Source organism: Eretmochelys imbricata, chromosome 11 (genome assembly GCF_965152235.1).
Source record: "Eretmochelys imbricata isolate rEreImb1 chromosome 11, rEreImb1.hap1, whole genome shotgun sequence".
NCBI lineage: Eukaryota > Metazoa > Chordata > Testudines > Cheloniidae > Eretmochelys > Eretmochelys imbricata.
In genome coordinates this window covers 42,474,328-42,490,029 of record NC_135582.1, presented here as the reverse complement: position 1 = coordinate 42,490,029, position 15,702 = coordinate 42,474,328, and the positions used below count along the sequence as shown (strand labels likewise).

Sequence of the window (15,702 nt, the reverse complement as noted above, 5' to 3'; positions counted from 1 at the left end):
ATGTACTACTAAAATCACCAATGCTGTCATTATTAGTTCATTTGCTCAAGGCTTGTGATATGGGAAAACGCTTGGACCGAATTATCATTCTACCCCTGTTCCTACTAGGTCAGGAATAAGGCAAATTGGCATGGGAACTTGCTTTGCCACTATGCTGATCGTACTTGGTCTCTGGATAGACAGAGGACTCGTGCTTCTCACTGAAGCGAGCTTGAGAACACTGGAGACTAAGTCACATTAGACTGCTCAGTATCTCTATATACAGCCTGAAGATGTTTCTTTGTAAAATGTATCTCGGAGGAGACTTTAATATAATATTAAGTGACAAAATGGTGAAATAAAAATACACCATTTTGAATAACAATAATAAACCAGAGCAAACGTGCTACTACTCAGATAAGTTAGACAGCAGCTCCATCCTGTGGTAAGACTGAGTACTGCTGCTTTAGTGAATGTGAGCCATTTCCGAAATATTTCCTATTGTAGGGATTTTTTTACTCAACGTTGAACTGATGTCGGCAACAAGCATCTGTTCACTAGTTTTGGTGATACATTATTAGGCTTGAAATTCTCCCTCTGCAGCCTATTTCTCCTGAATAATGAATAGAAATGAAGGGGAAAGGACTGATATTAATTACTATTCATTCAAGACAGCGGCCCAGGCAGGTAGTATTGCTATCTTAATGGTGCTGAAGAATTTGCTGCAACTTTAACAAAACAACTCTGAATGTTCTATTGCTCTGCAAGAGTTATATTGTGTGTTTGCACAGTATAGACATTTGCAATATACTGTGGACTAAATTCCTCCCTGCTTTAATATGTAAATCTCTGCCAAACAAGAGGTGGTGGAAGCTCAACCCGAAGGGGGAGGGCGAGGTTTGGGTATGGGGATCTGAGCGGAGGAGGGTGCTGCGCAGAGGGAGCTCGGGTTCTGGCAGTGACAGGGGGCAGGGAGAGAAAGGGGTAAACACTCACCTTGACCTTGGAGGTGCACAGCCAGCCTAGGAAGCAGCACACTCAGGCACCTGCCGCAGAATGGTGTCCACACTCCCTGTCCCAGAGCAACCGCCCATCTAGCTTCCCATGCTGGCTGCTGCTTTTATACAACTGGCAGAGGCTTCTGCCCTGGAGGGGAAACAGGCCTCCCCCATTCCCAAAATGACTCAGCTCAGCCTAGCTGTCCCTTCCAAGCCCAGCCCAGCTGCACCCCCACCTCCAGGGACTACCTCTCCCTGTCAGTGAGCGGCCTGGGCCAGAGGAGGAGGAGGACCCACGCTGCCCTGTCTTGTGCTCTCCCAAGTACAGAGGAAATATTGCATCACTCCCCACAGTGTTTCCCTCACTAGCCCCCACTCAGTTCTGCTGCCCCAGTGCCAAACTGTATGCTCAGTGTTTTCTGGCTGACTGTTGTTTTGGTGAGCTACAGCCCCAAAACACAACTAAATAAGCTTGCTGTCTGGACTAGAGTCCTGCTATTTGCAATACTCCACCAAGAGTTTTCACTACCTGCTCTTCCCTATTGAAATTATTTGAGAAGGAAGGGAAACTCCCAAGTCACATCTTGTCATTCTCCCACTCCGTGGTACCATTGAGTCTCTTAGCCCTATAAACCACCTCTGAGAGTTAAGTATCAAGGTGAGGTCTCTAGTGGCATGGTAATAGGGCTAGCTGTACTTATGACCTCTCTGTGGTCACTGAGTATGTCTTCACAGGTCTCAGGCAAAGTACACAGGGTACTGTAGTCGAGCAGCCAGTCTATCTAGTCCAGTGCTTATCCAGCAGGTCTGACTAGATTGGGTACCTGCAGCGTTCTTCCCTTTGAGAGCTTGTGACCAGCAGTGAAAACAGTGACCAGACAGCCTTCTTAAAACATTGTTTGTTCTTAGCTGTAGGAACAAAGCATTAAACCTAAAAAAAAAAAGGAGGATTTTAATATAGCAAAAGGTCTACACATCTATCTGACCTTGAATCAAGCCATCCTCTTGATGGGGACCCAGCATGTCTGACTTCTCCCAGACTCTCCCACAGCAGGCTGTAGGTTCTCAGTCTCAAAAGGCTGGCTCTTGCTTTGAGGGAGTGTGTGTCTCTTGAGTCTTTTGACCCCTTCACAGACACAGATTTATTCCTGGGGGAAACCTGTCTGGCAAACCAGCAGGAGGTTGCACCAGAGCATCAAAACAAATAGCTCTTGCATTGTCTCACAAATGTGTGCTGAGAAATATACATCAGGGTTCACCTTCCCCTTCCTGGGTGCATTTCCTGACAATCCTGTAACTGAATTACCACAATATATGCATGCAGCAGACATCACAAAAACCCCACACAATATTCATAAATTATGACAAGCAGTGCCAAATCATCACAGCTGGTATTAGTGATTCCACATCCTCCCTTGGTGGCTTGTACCACTGCCCACGGGTTTGCTTCTGTTGGCAGACGCAGGGCACAGAGCTCAGTTTATAGTCACAGACTAACCCAGGGTGGGGTGTGGCAATTCAAAGCTGCCACAGCCAGGTAGCCCTGTCTCAGAAGCAAGCAGTGCCAGCCATTGGTTACGCGCCTGTTGGGGGATCTATTCTTTTTCCATTTTAGATTAAATACGTTCTTCTAACTCTAACCAAAGAAGGGGGCACCCCAATTCTCTTAAGATGCGCCTTGCTAGGAATGAGCTATACTTTGTTCCCCCAAAAGTCTCTAGAGGATATTGAGGCTATAGGAAAGTGTCCAGTTTGTACACCCAAAGAGGCAGTGATGGGCTCTGAGCTAGTCTCCCTGGTACAAAGGGGCCATCTCCACCATGGTCTGAGGAAGTAGACTCCTCATCAGCCTCTGAGGTTGGATGATATGTATCCTGACCTGAGCATGCCCAGCAGCCCAGCGGGGTGCCTGCCCATTGCCTCCCACTGCTAAAAGGTGGAGAGAAGATATTATGTCCCTTCACAGGGATTTGAGCACTTCTATAACCATGCTCCTCCAGGCTCCCTGGTAGTCACTGCTGCTAATGAAAAAAAGAGACAGGGACACCAGGCCTCTACCCCCCCAAAAAAAGCAAAAAAAAGCAGACTTATTCAGCAGGAAGGCTTATTCCACAGGGAGTTTACAGCTTGTGATCATGAACCAGCTGACTCTGCTGGGTTGATAGGATTTATGTCTGTGGGATAATATCCTGAAGTTCAAAGCCAAGCGCCCCGATCAGGCAAAGAAGGAGTTCACTGCTATGGTAGATGAGAGCAAATTTGTTGCCAAAACAGCATTGCAAGCGAGCTTGGATGTGGTGGACTTTATGGGCTCAAGCTCTGGCTTCTGCCATCACTGTGCAGTGTTCATCTTGGCTGCAGTTGTCAGGTCTTCCCTGGGAGGCAACAAATGATTCAAGACCTCTCATTTGAAGGCCCCTGGTTCTTTCCCAATAAGACAAATGAGACCCTTCATAGTGTTAAGGTTTCCAGGGCGACCCTCTTAGGATTTATACATCAGCTACAAAAAGAAAATCATTCCACCCACAACAGTCCCAGCTGTTTCAGCCCTTCTTGCTGCATACCTTGGACTTATCTAAAAAGAGGAGCAGAAGTTACAAGACTGTTGTCCTCCTCTCCTACAGCTGTCAGTTCTTCTAGGCAAACTAGTTCCTTCAAACTATCATTTTTGACCTGTTGGTTGAGAGCAGTTTACCACTCACCAAAGTACCATCTTTCCCCACTCCAATTTTTGCCAACTGCCTATCCCGCTTCCTGAGTTCTTGGACCTCCATCACCATGGATCTGTGGGTCTTAAGCACAGTGAAGCTGGGACATACCCTTCAACTTACTTCTATCCCCCCATAGCCCCATCCCTCTACAGAGACCCCTCTCTTGGGAGAGTGCTACTTCAGGAGCTCTAGGCTCTTCTCCTCCTGGGGGCCATAGAGGATGTTCCCATGTCATTCAGAGGGAAGGGATTTTATTCCCATTACTTCCTAATCCTAGTCCTGAATACAAAGGGGAAGTAGTGGCATGAGGCGCTCATGCTGCCCCAACGGGTACTGCTGAGAGGAAACTCTCCAACAACTGAGCACAAGGTGCACACACCCTACAGTGCAACACATCTCAAACAACAGGTAAAGAAAAATCGGTAACTGTTTTATCTGACTCTCCAGACTAACAAGAGTGCCGATCTTCTGAGTAAGAAGGTGCCATTTGCACAGTGAGGAGTACTGTAAGTAACTGACCTGCACTTTTCATTTTCATCCTCTTGCTTATTAAACTGTTATTGTTCCCTTTAATCCTTTGCTTGTAGTACTCCTTCATGTGCTTTTGAAGTTACTCTTCCATATTGTCAAGGCTGAATCCCCACTCTGTCACTCCAAGTACAGAAGGTGAGGGCCTGCAAGGATTCTAAAAATTAATACTGGCCACTCCAGGCTTGTATTAAACTCCTAAGATTACAGCTTTTCTCTGACCTTGGCTTGGTAAACACTGCCACCACCCAAATGCAAAAAAAAAACCCAAAAAACCCTTTGAACCCAGGAAGGAGCACTTGGGAATTCTTTCCTGGGGGGGTACCCTCAAGCCCTTTCACCCCCCTCTCTCCTCCAGGGAAGAGCTGAGAAAGAAAACAAAGGAAATTAGCTGTTGCCGCCAGCTAGTCAAACAGCATATGCACAAATCTCTTAGGACACCAAAAATCCAATCCAGTTCTTAAAAAAGGTAAATTTTATTAAAAATAAAAAGAAAGAAAATACATCTGGAACTTAGGCTTTTGCTAGATTTTAAAAGAGCAATTCCAAAAATCAAGCACCCAAAATGCTTTCTTGGGGGTTCAGCTTAAAGGTTACAAGAAAACAAAAGCATCTGGGGTGAGCACCGAGGAATCCATGAGCCAATAAGGAATAAAAGAAATAACCCTGATTGCGTCTTTCTAGACATTCCCTAATTTTACTTACATATCTGAGGCTTCAGATAAGTAGGTTCGAGGTATGAATTGATAATCTATAATTTTACCTGGTTTAAAGCTGCTTACTGCATTGCTGCTTCACCCCTGCAGCCCAGAGAACAACAGACAAAGGGAAAGTTTCTTTCCCAATTTTAAAAAGTTCTACCTTCCTATTGGCTCTTTTGGTCAGATGCCCACTTTTTTTTTTCTTCTCTACCTGGGGGACTTTTTAACCCTTTACAGGTAAAGCAAGTAAAGAACAGCTACCAAGAGGAGTTTTACAGCCAACTGGCTGGCTGGGTGTCCATCAAAGGGAGCTATCCCCCCACTTTATTTATCACACGTCCTTAATTCAGCATCCCCTTGTCACTTTTCTAGTCTACCTTATTTTTGGTATGATTCTTTTTCTACTTTCAAAGGCTCTTTTAACCATATTGGCCACTAACTCTTTCCCCTATGCACTTAGATTGCTTTCTAATGGTGCTTTCTTGGATATTTTGCCCCCATAAATTTCCAGCCATCCTGAATGTGTCTTCTTCTTCAGCAATTACTCTGTCCAAGGGACCTGACCCATTAACTTGAGGGGTTTTTTAAAGTCTGCATCTTAAAAAGGCCATTAAAGAGTTCCAGAGGATCATTTCCAGTGCTGCTTGTGCCTGGAAGCAGCAATCAGAATGGGCTGCTGCTCTTAATATTCACAGTGCAAATAAGCTAAATTTGACGGCCTTATTTAACTTCCTCAGCCAGTTGTACCTCAGCCATGTGACATGCAGCTGAGTTGAAGTGGATATGGCAGAATGAGCAGGGAAACGACAGCAGCCTACTCTAAAAGCCTGATTATGAGCTCAGATATGCCAAAGGTTGGAAATATTTCCTTCTGAGCACTCACCCGGGACCAGTGATTGGAAAAGCTTACTGGTCCTGAAAGCATTTGTCCAGGTCCTGCCAAAGTGGTTCTGGCTCTGTCAGGTCATGAGCTATTAAACATTAGACATTAAAAGACAGGTGTCACTTGATAATCTGAACACAGTGCAATACATTGGTTTTGAATATTAGTGTCCTAAACATTCTCAGCATTCCCCCAAAGCTTAAGATTCTATTTGTTCCTTTGCTGTGGTTGCCTGAGAGGCAATCTGAGTCTCATGATGCTGCTGAGTAAGCAGTTTCTGTTTCCACATTTAAAAGGAGCCACAGAGACGTACTGAAATTAAATGGAGAAAATACTGGATTTAAGGATGGGGGTGGGGAGTGGAGGGAGATAATTGGACTTTAAGAGGGACGTATGTGGTGCATAAGCATTGAGCTGGTTCTCTGCCTGGCGGGGAATTTCACCACTAAAGAATTTGTTTTCAGATGTGGTGATCTTTACAATATCAGACTTCACAGCTGTCGTTGGTCTCTCGCATTAGCACTGCTTTTGATATTGGTCCAGAATTTAAGATAGCAAGACCCAGGTCTGAGTAATTTTTGATCACAAGATAGCCACACATGTATCATCAACACATAGATTTGTGTAGGAATCTGAACAGTGCTCAGTAACTCACCGCGATCCTGACACCCTAAATATATGCTTTGAGACAGCTAGCCATCCTCCACATTTGTGCCTGGTGTTACAACCCTGGAGGAGCTCCCCATGGTGGACACTCACCAGGTTGCTGTACTTGGATTCGTTCACTGGACCCATGTGCTCTTAGGCAGGTTGGGGATGGATAGAGCCTAGGAACAGTTTCTGGCTCTGGGCCTCTAGGGATGCAGATATTCTGGCTAGCACTCCCTTTCTGAGAGATAAGGACTCCACAGTCCAACTATCCAGACTCCAAAACTAGAACCAGCTCTTCCAAGCCTTCCCACCAAACCTGTGGACCCTCTGGGTTACTGTTGCTTTCACTGCTAGTCCCAAAGAGAGAAAGGAACATACAGATTTTGCAAAGGAATTTCTAAACCAATTACACTTTACTCCTAGACAAAGCACAGGAGATATGCAGATCTATGGCAAAATAACAAACACCTGCACACAAAACCCTGCAATGTCTTCACTACTTCTACAGCCCTTTGGGTTTTGGTCTGTACATTCAAGAGTCCAGGACCTGCTGCTGCGCCTCGCCTTGCAGTTCTAGTCTTCTCTCAAAACAGCCAGGGAGAGAGCCTTCTTTTTATACATTTTCAGTCCCCCTCACACCACTCCAGATGACTCGCCTCAGTGGCATCAAGTCTCATTAGCTGCTCCATTTCTTGGTTACAAGTCTATCTGGGAGAACTGGTTCCTTTGGGCAGCAGCAAGCTTATTGTCCTAGGGTGCCTTAATTTGAATGGGAGACCCTCCAGGTTAATGACACTTGATTGTTCTGCATTGTGAGTCACCTGCTAAGTCCTCCTGGAATCCTAGTCTAAGAGGGAGGTAAAAAGGCAACATTGAAGGCACAGAGCAGCATACACTCAAAAGGGCATTCACAAAACAAAGTGAAGTTTGTAGTTTGATATAGACATGGACAGACATAATCTGTCACATGTCATGTGACTAAACAGAGAGGATCTTAGTCTTACACCCATTATTCATGTAGCCTCCTTTCCTGCCCCCCTTTCATAGGTATGGAGGGCGTTGCATGCATCAGAATCAGTGCAGATCTGCTGATGGTAAGGGGAGGTTTTGTGGAGCCCACTTAGAGCAGGCACACCACAGAGCCCGGCTTTGTGGGTGAGGCTATGTTCACAGGTACACGCAGTGTGTCTGAGGGGTGGGCATATGGTGAAACTGGGACAGGCTAATGAAATTTGCGACTGTTTGGATTGACCAGACACTGACCATGCAGAGAAGTGCACAAGTGCTGTCTATGTAGGCTACTCAAGCCTTGTGAACCTGGGATAGTGGCTTCAGAGCTGCATAAGAGGGTGAATTCTTCCCCATTCCCTCTCCCTGTGGATTCACATTTCCTCCAGCCCAAGTACTTAGGCTGGGTGCTGGGAACAAGATTTTCACCAGAGTCTCAAATGAGTTGATCTGAAAAAAAGTATCTTGATGTAATTTACTCCATACACATTGTGGAATAAACATCTCATGAGTTCCCTCACATGGACAGTCCATAGGGAACAATTTACCTACATCAGTTTTAAACTGCTTTGAGCTAACTCAGTGACCCAAATGCAAAATCTGGTATTCAGGAGCCTCATGTGGATTTGTGACCCTCTTTAGCGGTCCTTGTGTTTGTGAACCCCGAATGGCTGTAAACACATATCTGCTTTTTTCACTTGTGAGCTTTGTAATATGGATAATGTTCTTCATGTGTGAACTAATCCAACTATAAATGGGGAAAATAGACTTTTCTCTGTTTAAACATTGCAGAGCACTATGTGTGTAATGATACAACAGCATAGAAATGGCTTATAAACATGTTTGAGGGCTTTGCAACATTATATAGCAATACTATTCCACTAAGTGAGGTGATACTGCTTTGGTTTGATAGGAATGCAGCATGCCACATAATAGTGCAGCCCTCAATACTGTCTTGGGGTAACTACTAATCTCTTGGTGAAAGCATGAGCATAAGACATAACTGGTTTGTTCAGGAACCAGAATACCCAATCTTTGGTCTCATAGTTCTATGAACTTTTGGGCATACATAGTCCTGAGGAATCCAGAATGTATTCAGATTTCTGATTTCCCTGTATGTCTTTCGGCAGAAGCCATGGCTATGCCTTTTTGATGAGGTGTCCACCCCACACAAGGCCTAAAGAGGTTTAGGTGGCTAGATGGGGCAATTAACTGCCCAGGCTGCACCTGGAGGAGGACCCAGGGAGTAGGAATTAATTAGCGAGGAGGCTCAGCTGGTCAGGAACAGGAGTGTCCTGTATGAAGCCCAGGAGCTGAGAGCAGAAAGGGGGCTACAGGGAATTAGTCTGCAGATATTCCCTGGGTGAAGGGAAGCGTATTTGGGACTCTAGAGGGTTGTCTGCATCTACAATTACTTCCAGGGAGAGGGAATTTGGGCTGGCAAAGCTAGGCAGGGAAAGGGCAGTTCTCCTACCAGATACTGGGAAAGCAGCACAGACCAGGCAGTGGAGAGCAGACTGCCTGGGACAGTTTGCCCTGAAAGGCTTTGATAGCCTGAAAGAGGAAGACCATAGTGACCTGGCCAGAGGGCTAAGTCATGAAGAGGAAGCTGTAGCTCCTGGAGCAAGAGGGGCTGCAGGGTGAGAGAGGATTATGGGTAGAGAGACTGCCAGAGAAGGGCACAGCACCTGGAAGGAGCTAACCTGCAGAGCGGCCAGGAGGAGGTGTCACAAGTGGTGAGTGGACCTGTGACAGTCTCATATAATACCATTTGCAGTTGCTGAGGTGGCCAGGGTTTGTACAGGGATCAAATGAGACAGGTCAGTTAAAAAAAGGAAGACTACGGCTTGTTGTACATATAATGTGCATAAATGGAAAATAATTCTCAGAACAAAGGTATATTGGAACAATCATAGAAGATTAGGGTTGGAACAGACCTCAGGGGCCATCTAGTCCTCCCCCCCTGCTCAAAGTAGGACCAACCCCAACTAAATCATCCCAGCCAGGGCTTTGTCAAGCTGGATCTTAAAAACCTCTAAGGATGAAGATTCCACCACCTTCCGAGGTAACCCATTCCAGTGCTTCACCACTCTCCTAGTGAAATAATTTTTCCTAATATCCAACCTAGACCACCCCCACTGCAACTTAAGCCCATTGCTCCTTGTTCGGTCATCTGCCACTAGTGATAACAGCCTAGCTCCATCCTCTTTGGAACCCCCCCTTCAGGTAGTTGAAGGCTGCTATCAAATCCCCTCTCACTCTTTTCTTCTGCAGACTAAATAAGCCCAGTTCCCTCAGCCTCTCCTCGTAAGTCATGTGCCCAAGCCCATTAATCATTTTTGTTGCCCTCTGCTGAACTCTCTTCAATTTGTCCACATCCCTTCTGTAGTGGGGAGACCAAAACTAGACTCAATACTTCAGATATGGCCTCACTAGTGCCAAATAGAAGGGAATAAATCACTTCCTCGATCTGCTGGCAATGCTCCTACTAATGCAGCCCAGTATGTCGTTAGCCTTCTTGGCAACAAGGGCACACTATTGACTCCTATCCAGCTTCTCGTCCACTGTAATCCCCAGGTCTATTTCTGCAGAACTGCTACTTAGCCAGTCGGTCTCCAGCCTGTAGCAGTGCATGGGATTCTTCCGTCTTAAGTGCAGGATACTGCACTTGTCCTTGTTGAACTTCATCAGATTTCTTTTGGCCCAATCCTCTAATTTGTCTAGGTCACTCTAGACCCTATCCCTCATGGACTCTGACTTCCCCTCTGCCCTGTGGGTGCTCATTGCCCAGCCCCTGTAGCACCCTCGCCCCGCCCCAATTCCACCCCCTTCCCCCAAGTCCTCGCCCTTGCCCTGTCTCTTTACTGCCACTTCCCCTGAGCGAGCCGCATCCCCACTCCTCCTGCTTCCTCCTAAATGTCGCCAAACAGCTGTTAGGCAGCAGGCGGGAAGTGCTGGAAGGGGGAGTAGCAGGGACTTGGCTCCTCCCAGGGGAGGAGGAGGTGAAGATGGGGTAGGGGAAGCTTGGCTGCCAGTGGGTGTGGAGCACCCACTAATTTTTCCCCACGGGTGCTCCAGCCCTGCAGCACCCACAGAGTCGGTGCCTATGCTATCCCTCCCTCCAGCATATCTGCCTCTCCCCCCACCAGCTTAGTGTCCTCTGCAAATTTGCTGAAGGTGCAATCCATCCTATCATCCAGATCATGAACGAAGATGTTGAACAAAACCAGCCCCAGGACCGACCCTGGGGCACTCTGCTTGATACCAGCTGCCAACTAGACATCGAGCCATTGATCGCTACCTGTTGAGCCTGACAATCTAGCCAGCTTTTCTATCCACCTTATAGGCCTTATATGGATTCATCCAATCCATACTTTAACTTGCTGGCAAGAATACGGTGTCAAAACTTTGCTAAAGTCAAGATCTATCATGTCCACCACTTTCCCCATATCCACAGAGCCAGTTATCTCATTATAGAAGGCAATCAGGTTGGTCAGGCATGACCTGCCCTTGGTGAATCCATGTTGACTGTTCCTGATCACCTTCCTCTCCACCATGATTTTTCCAGGGACTGAGGTGAGGCTGACCGGTCTGTAGTTTCCCAGATTCTCCTTCTTCTCTTTTTTTAAAGATGGGCACTACATTAGCCTTTTTCCAATCATCTGGGACCTCCCACAATCGCCATGAGTTTTCAAAGATAATGGCCCATGGCTCTGCTATCACATCAGCCAACTCCCTCAGCACCCTGGGATGCATTAGATCTGGCTTCATGGACTTATGCATGGCCAGCTTTTCTAAATAGTCTTTAACCTGTTCTTTCACCACTGAGGGCTGCTCATCTCGTCCCCATACTGCGCTGCCCAGTGGAGCAGTCTGGGAGCTGACCTTGTCTGTGAAGACCGAGGCAAAAAAAGCATTGAGTTCTTCAGCTTTTTCCACATCATCTGTCACTAGGTTGCCTCCCCCATTCAGTAAGGGTCCCACATTTTCCCTGACCACCCTCTTGTTGCTGTAGAAACCCTTCTTGTTACCCTTCACACCCCTTGCTAGCTGCAACTCCAATTGTGCTTTGGCCTTCCTGATTACACCCCTCAGCACTGGCTCTAGGCACCAGCAAAACAAGCAGGTGCTTGGGGTGGCACAGTCCTAGGGGCAGCATTCTGGCGCCGGCCCTGCCGCCCCTAGAAATGTGCCCCGCCGCCCCAGCTCGCCTCCACTCTGCTTCTCCCCCCTCCCTCCCAGGCCTGCCATGCACAAAACAGCTGTTTGGCGCAGCAAGCCTGAGAGGGAGGGGGAGAAGCCGGTGTGCTTGGGGGAGGCGGCGGTGGTGGAGCGGAGGTAAGCTAGGGCGGGGGATTGCATGGTGGGGAGCCACAGGAAGCAAAGGGCGGGGGGAATGTGGCATGCCTGGGGAGGAGGTGGGGCTGGGGATTTGGGGAAGGGGCAGAGTTGGGGTGGAACCGGGGGCGGGGGGGGGGGGGGCACAAAAAAAGTGGGGGTGGCCAAAATTTTTTTTGCTTGGAGCAGCAAAAATCCTAGAGCTGGCCCTGACACCCCTGCATGCTTGAGCAATATGTTTATACTCCTCCCTAGTCATCTGTCCGAGTTTCCACTTCTTGTAAGCTTCCTTTTTGTGTTTAAGCTCACCGAAGATTTCTCTGTTAAGCCAAGCTGCCATTTTTGCTATTCTTTCTACATATCGGGATGGCTTGTTCCTGCACCGTCAATAAGGCTTCTTTAAAATACAGCCAGCTCTGTATTGGGCTCAGAGGGACAGTAGCGCACAAAGGAGACTCCTTCTCACCCTTCTACCCACAACAGCTAAAAAGCGATGCCCTGGATAAACCCTGCTAAGCTACTAGGTCACCAGCACTTTTGTTTTGAGAACTATTTTATTCAGGTACTCAGCACTGGGCTATGAGGCATTATTAACAGAAGTTTCCTTTCTCGAAAACTGGAGGAAGCCTAGGTTAAAGGAAGTAGAATCTGTTGCTTGCCTGCCAAAGCAATTTCTATATGAACAAGTTAATTGAGGTAAGATGACAAATCCTGCTCAGAGGCCTCATGTGGAGAGGGGTAATTGACCTTCCCACTGTTTAATTATGTTTGTTTTTTTCTGCTGCCTGCCTCTCTGCCTGCAGCATCATGTCTCCAGAGCTGCACTACTCTCCCCCTGCTGCCTGATCTCAAAGCTATCCGAGGCAGGCAAGGCCTGGGGTTGAAAGACCATTCTGTTGGGAGGGCTGGAACTATCTTTCAACCCTGATTCAGATCTGTTGCTGTTCTACCTGGAAGGTCAGGGCAATGCTAAACTGACTGAGATAGCATGTAGCACTTTCACTTTGCCAGTGGAACTAATGGCCACATAATAGCACTGAGGCCAAGAACCCAGCAGGATTCACCAAGTGATCCTCCTGTCTGGATAAGAAGTACTTCCTGAGTTCAAGGGGGGAATCTAAAAAAATAACAGAGATTTGGAAGGGATATAAGCCCTCGTGCTTCAGGCCATAACCTCCCTCTAACAATTGGGGGTTAGGAATAAACTTTCTCTGGGAGCAGGCTACCCTGTAACCACTTACTGGGGAGTTTTTTGTACCTGCCTCTGAAGTATCTGGTGCCACTCCTGGAGACAGTTGGTCTGATCTAGTCTGACCATTCCTATGCATTTATGATGGCAGGAAATAAGTTGGCTTGTTCTTGTGACCTGGTTATAACTGGCTTTCTCCTCTTGATTCTCATTCTCTGATTGACTCCCATGCATGGTGTTACTGGGGTGGAGTAGTGAGTGTTGCTGGAAGAGTGTGCTGAATGCTACTCTTCACCTTATAAGCTTTTTCATTCTTTTTTATCTGCCTGCCCACTCTCTAGTTACTTCTAAGATATACCAGTTTTTCCCAAACTTTTCTCCCCCTATCGCTACCCAAATCCCCTATTTACCTGTGAAAGGACACTTTTTATAAACAAAGGTTTCAGAGTAGCAGCCGTGTTAGTCTGTATCCACAAAAAGAAAAGGAGTACTTGTGGCACCTTAGAGACTAACAAATTTATTTGAGCATAAGCTTTTGTGCTCAAATAAACTTGTTAGTCTCTAAGGTGCCACAAGTACTCCTTTTCTTTTTATAAACAAAGAGGATATAAGATGATGTACAGTGCCTCAAAATGGGCCTGTATCCCTCTTAACTTCTGAGAATTAAATATATGGCTAAAGGTTTTTATATGCCTCAGAAAATGCCTTAATTATACAATGTGTCGCTATAAATTCTATGGGATTTTAATATAACCCCTGGAGTTTGTGAATGCTGACCCCTGTCATAGGACAAGGATAATCACTTTTGAATGCTGACTGGATCATGTGATGGGGGGGTCATGAAGAAAGTTCACTTTTATATTGGCATCTCTGTGTGTGTGACCTTTATTTAACAAGATCCTTTAGAAAATGCCTACCCTCCTGTTTGCATCCCTGGTCTATATGAGTGCACATTCTGAGATGTGCTATGCATGTAATGCCTTTCCTTCAAACTTCTGTCCCTGATCCATTGTAGGGCACAAGAGGTGTAGTACAGCCTACATCAGCAGGTGTGCAACCGCCTGTGTTCATACACACTCCACAAGAGAACTCATCTGAGGGGTGTTGCGAGATGTTGGTTGATGTTTGGCTGTGTGCCTGTTCCATCTGTGTGATGCCCCAGCCCTGCACAGACAGCTGGCATGGCAGACCTTGAGCGAACTACCAATGTCTTAGTCTTTCTTCCTACTACATTCCCCTGCTTTTTGTCTTTTTATGGAGAGGATGTTTACCCTTTGTCCTGGAAAAGTATAATGCATCGACTGAAGATGGATACTCTTCCAAAAATGATTAACTACCTGCTTTTTTCCCTTGGCCTATAGCAAGGGCACCCTCTTTCATCTGATTTCTTCTTTGTCCAGTTTGTAGACAGTCTTTGGAATGAGAACAGCCGCTCCTTGGCAAGCAGGTTAAGAGTGAGGGGCAGGAAGTGTGAACCCCGTCTATTTATTATCTATATGGGGGATAGCTCCTGATGGTGCATGGGTTGCCCGGGGGCTGAGAGTCACCTGGATACCCCCTGCCTCCCCTGAGAGAGAATTGCTTGCGTTTAATTGGGTGTCACCTCTGGCCACCACCAGCCTGTTAAGAGCGCAGGGGGGAGAGATTGGGTAACTACCAGATCTTACAGGCCCCCAGTTTAAAAAAATCAAATCTATTAATAAAACACTGTTCAACTGATACCTCCAGATAGGCGGGTTAGGCAAAGTGAAATTCAGCGTTTCATTTTAATGGCGGGGAAATGTGGATTTTATGGGGGGTTTTGTGGGAGAAGTTTGTTTTTAATCACAGAAAACAGGCGTGCCTTGCTGATGATACTAAGGGATGGAGGGGAGGAAATACAGCTCCCGCTGTTTAGAATCCAAAACACAGAACACTTCCTTTTCAGAAAGTTAAGGGGCAGCAGTTTTAAGACCGTAACATTTCTTCAGCGGAGCCGAGGCTCGAACCCCCGTTGCTCGCTCCTCCTGCGGGTCTGGTCCCCAGCTCCTGCCCTTGCAACAACGGGGCTGGGCTTCCCGGCAAGCGGAGCTTGCGAGGAGCCGCTCCGTGCCAAGGGCAGGCGGTGGGCATCGGCCCTGCCGGCGCGTCACTCGGCTAATGGGCATGTGCGGACACGTCGCACATGCTCATTCGGACCAGCTCCGGAGTCGGGACATGTGCAGAAGCAAAGAGGGCTCATTGGGCAGGTTCTGCTCTGGCTGCTCCGGGAGCTTTTCCTGCTGCTGCCCAGCCGCTCACGGGCTCTATAAATAGTTTCCCATCCCAAAATGCTCCGGCCGCCACAGCGGCTGGCTAAGAGGCGGGCGCTGCCTCCCTCGCCCGGGGCGTAGGGAGCCCGGAGGGACCCAGGCGGAGTGCGGTAAGGGGGACGCGGGGGAGGGAGTGTTGTCTCTGGGTGGGGCTGGCAGCGCGGGGCGCCTCGCTCCTTGCCCCCTCCCCGGGGGTAAATACGGGGCAGCAGCTGGAGCGCGGCGCTGCCGAGTTGCCCGAGGCGGCGGAGGGCTCGGGTGCGGGTCTGAGGGGGAGCAGGGGAAGCTGCCGGCTGGGTTCGGGGCTTGTTTACTGCAGCGGAGTCCTGGGGGTGCTCGGGGTGCTCGGAGCCGCGCTAATGAGCCCTGTCCATCACCCGCCGCCCCCCCCCTCCGCGCGGATCGCCGCAGAGCCTCGCGCCGCT

At 47.7% G+C, this 15,702-nt stretch overlaps 1 protein-coding gene across 1 annotated transcript in view; it reads left to right on the top strand.

Moving 5' to 3' along the window:
• Window positions 1-15,182: 15,182 nt before the first annotated feature.
• The window catches only part of WIPF1 (WAS/WASL interacting protein family member 1), a 77,052-nt gene continuing 76,532 nt past the window's right edge, over window positions 15,183-15,702 (top strand). The window contains exon 1 of the mRNA XM_077829884.1: window positions 15,183-15,387. The gene's annotated coding sequence lies outside the window, so the exon portion shown is untranslated. The remainder of the gene's footprint in view (window positions 15,388-15,702) is intronic.